The sequence below is a fragment of the Bison bison genome, unplaced genomic scaffold (assembly GCF_000754665.1).
Source record: "Bison bison bison isolate TAMUID 2011002044 unplaced genomic scaffold, Bison_UMD1.0 scf7180017864390, whole genome shotgun sequence".
Classification (NCBI taxonomy): Eukaryota; Metazoa; Chordata; class Mammalia; order Artiodactyla; family Bovidae; genus Bison; species Bison bison.
In genome coordinates, this window is record NW_011494962.1 from 148532 (window position 1) to 153132 (window position 4601).

Consider the following 4601-nt stretch of genomic DNA (forward strand, 5'->3'; position numbering starts at 1 on the left):
ATTGTGCGGTAGTTTGACCATTTTTGGCATTGCCTTTCTTTGGGATTGGAATGAAAACTGACCTTTTCCAGTCCTGTGGCCACTGCTGAGTTTTCCAAATTTCCTGGCATATTGAGTGCAGCACTTTCACAGCATCATCTTTCAGGATTTGGAATAGCTCAACTGGAATTCCATCACCTCCACTAGCTTTGTTCATAGTGATGCTTTCTAAGGCGCACTTGATTTCACATTCCAGGATGTCTGGCTCTAGGTCAGTGATCACACCATCGTGATTATCTGGGAAACCCTCACAGTGCCTTGCAAATGTGTGAGAACCTTGTGGTCTGCACTGAACTACAAAGCAGCCCCCCACCCCCTGCCACAACCACCACTATTTCCAGCTGAGGTTTACCTGTTGTATTTTTTGTTGAAAATTCTGTGAAATCTCCTTTCACCACAAAAATAAGGCCAACGTGATAGACATTGGCCTCTCTACAGGAAGCACTGCAAACCTACTATACCTCAAAGCAGTAAAGACTTGTTGACACTCCTATATGCACAGCATCATTAAATCCTTCAAGCTGCATAGTTGATCTGCATGGTTGATCTTCTGCCAGTTGTAAACCTCACTGTCTCTAAGCCAAGTACTCCAGTTGGAATTTTGGAAGTGGACAAGGTAATTTTTAAACAAACAATGTTGGATTTAAAAAGATGAAACTGGAACCTATTATACAAAGTGAAGTAAGCCAGAAAGAAAAACACCAATACAGTATACTAACACATATATATGGAATTTAGAAAGATGGTAACAATAACCCTGTGTACGAGACTGCAAAAGAGACACCGATGTATAGATCAGTCTTATGGACTCTGTGGGAGAGGGAGAGGGTGGGAAGATTTGGGAGAATAGCATTGAAACATGTATAATATCATGTATGAAATGAGTCGCCAGTCCAGGTTTGATGCACGGTACTGGATGCTTGGGGCTGGTGCACTGGGACGACCCAGAGGGAGGGTAGGGGAGGGAGGAGGGAGGAGGGTTCAGGATGGGGAACGCGGGTATACCTGTGGCGGATTCATTTCGATATTTGGCAAAACTAATACAATATTGTAAAGTTTAAAAATAAAATAAAATTTAAAAAAATAATAAATAAAAAAAATAAAAAGTGTCCTGCACCCATAATGTAAAAAGCTGTGGTAGGCATGATCTATTATAAGAAAACTCAGAAAAATTCTATATCTCCATGGGTTGGGGTGGCTCTGTCTCAGCCCTGAAGGGACAGATGAGACCCATTTAAAAAAAGCATGTACACCACCAAAGAAGCCCTTTTTCTCATGTGTACAAAGGGGACCTCATGGCTAGCAGGGATCTTGTCTCAGGCCCTCAGTGTTCACAGAGGTTGGCCTTGGAGATAAATTTGTTCCAGGCATATTTGGAACAACTTCAAACTATGGGCCTCCCGGGGCTTACTTGAGGCAGACACATCAACAACAGCACCTCAAAATGCCAGAGGGAGGGTTTCATTTAAGACAGGGATGGCTCCTCAGAAGATAAGTGGCTTTGCTAAGAACACCAGCATGTGTGTGTGTGTGTGTGTGTGTGTGTGTGTGTGTATGTGTGTGTAGGAGGTGGTAGTGGTACATCTTACAGTTAGTTGTTTGGGATAATAGTATAGGAACCAGGTTTCCTGGTGGGAATTCTTGACTCTTTGTTTATTGCTTCTGTGACCCTGGGCAAACTACTCAACTTCCACGTAGTCCAATTTTTTGTGTGTGCTCAGCTGGTAAGTTGTGTCTGACTCTTTTGCAACCCCATGGACTATAGCCCATCTGGGTCCTCTGTTTACAGGATTTCCCAGGCAAGAATAGTGGAGTAGGTTGTCATTTCCTTCTCCAGGGGATCTTCCAGACCCAGAGATAGAACCCACATCTCCTGCATTGGCAGGCACAGTCTTTACCACTGTACCACCTGGGAAGCCCCACTCCAATTTTACCTGTTGTAAAATGAGCAAAAAAATGTATCTATACATCTACAGGCAGTTCTGTTTTATTCTGATGCTTATACAAAGGGCCTGAAACCAGCTAGAGGCCAGAATTGAAGAAGTAGCACCTTTGAGCCCCATGGAAGAACACAGAACCAGACACCTCAAAGTCCCCAAACTCCCCCTCCAAACAATAGACTTTTGGGGACAGGCTTCTAATGTGCTTACTTGGACAATATTCAGATCTTTCCAGTGTATTGATCAAGATTTCCAGAACTCTTTTTAGTTAAGAAACAACTTCATGAAACTGCTGACCAAAAGTCCAGTGGAATAATTAATACCTTGGTTCAATCCCTTGGAAGATTGCCTGGAGAAAGGAATGGCAACCCACTTCAGTATTCTTGTCTGGAAAATCCCATTAACAGAGGACCTGGCAGGCTACAGTCCATCAGATCACAGAGTCAGAATGACTGATTGACTAACATTTCATTTTCATTTAAGGCTAAATTAACCGATGAGGGATATTTTACTGTGGTTGTTTGGAATAATGTTGATGGTTTTTAATGATTGCTGTTTTTGTATCTATAAAGAAGCCTTCCTTGTTCTTTCTTTTCTTTTTTGTTTTTGGTCTCTGTCACAGTTTTTTTTTTAATTTTAATTGGAGGCTAATTGCTTTACAATATTGTATTGGTTTTGCCATACATCAATTTGAATCTATTAAATTGTTAAGAGTTACAGGGAATGAAAAAAGAAGCTTTTTTTGTTTTCATTCCCTGTAACTCTTAACAATCTAATAGATTCTTTGGTAAACTGAAAATGAAACATTTCAAAATGATTTTCCGATTTTTACTGTCTGCCCTTGTCCACCCCAACCTCAGAAATGTTTTGTCTTTACTTCTCATGGAAATACAGTCATCACAAAGTTTCAAAGAAAAGAAAACCCAGAAGCAATACCACATTCTTAGAGAATTCATCTTTTTTTTTTTTTAATTCATCTTTGAGAAAAACAAAGCAAAAAGCATCATCTCCATCCTCTGAAATACTACTCATGAATGAAGAGCCATATGAATTCTCTTTCAGTCTGTAGAAGCTGTGGATGACTTGGAAACAAATTATCCTGAAAAGTTACCCAACACAGATGTCCACCTTGGCTATGGGATAACAAATCATGAAAGGTGCCCAGTGTCCACAGTGACAAGTGCTACTTCTGTTTCTGATTGCCCAGAAATGACTGATACACTTTTAGCATTGCATGCTGAAATCTGGAATAAGCTCTTAACCAGACTTTAAGAGGTAGCTAAAAATAAGCTAAGTGCAAAGCCTAAATGAGGCTGAAAACATTCTCTGAAGCCACAAGGTATTCCCCTTGTATCTTTGTAACATATATGTCAAAATGATCTGACTCAGCCCTTGGCAATTACACAGGAGAGTCCTCACAAAACTCCATGGGAAAAAAACCCAAGAAACTAGAAGTATAGGTAGAAAAAGCACACATGTCATGATATGACAAGATGGCCATTGGCTGTGTAAGAAAATAGAAGTTATTGAAACCAAACCAAGAGAATGATAAAATGAATTGTTTCTTTTCAATTAACACAGAAGATAAAAGGACAAATGGAGCGAGGAAAACAGAAACCAGTGTAGGGATGTTGGCAAAAATAACCATGTGGTCATGAAGTTGACAGCCTACCAAGCTATCAGACATGCAAAACTGATGTTTCAATTGTTACAAGGAAAACATTCTAGCAGCTTCATTAGTACTGGGTTAAAAAATGGAATCAACTCCAAGTAGAAAGGACATAAGGCAAGATGCACTGTATAATATCAATTTTTTGACTCCTTTAAATTGAATTGATAAAAAATATCAGCTCCTTCTTATACAAAAAAGCATTCATTTTATAGACAAGACTACTAACCCAAGTAAGATGTTCAAATAAAATTATAAGAGAGTAAACATCCAGATTCAGAATGGCTACTCATTTAAACAGAAATCTCACATTGTCATGGGGTCTCAGGAGCACATGCTATGAGCATGACTAATGGCAAAGTGGCTAATTTCTGAGATCAACTTCCAGGTCACTTAGAGATACTGGTTCAAAAGTCCATTTGTGCCAAATTTGGAAGACGCAAAAACAATGTTTAAACAATATTTTGGAACTGATACTTTAGATCAAAGTTTTCAAATTACCAGGACAAATCAAGTTTGTTTTTTTCTTTTTCTTGTGGAAGCAGAAAAGACAATGTGACATCCACAGCTGCTTGAGGTGTCAATACTCCTCCTTACACTACTTAAAATGAATAAAATACAGTAGTGGGAAGGAATACATTGTTTTCCCCAGGGTAAACTCTTTCTCTCTCATTAATACATTTAACAACTAATTTTCCTCCCCATTTTCATATTAAAAAATAAAACAGGAAAAAGCAAAACTAATGATGACATCAGTTGGAAACCTGTAGACATCTATATTCCTCCAATAACTCTAAAACTGTTCTTCCATGACCATTCTTGAGTTTCTTTGCCTTCAATTTTTACCCTTACTGTAGTGGAAAGGTCACAGTCTTTCTGTGACAAATTTCTTTTACATTTCAAAAATCTGACCTATTATACAGAGTGAAGTAAGCCAGAAGGAAAAACACCAA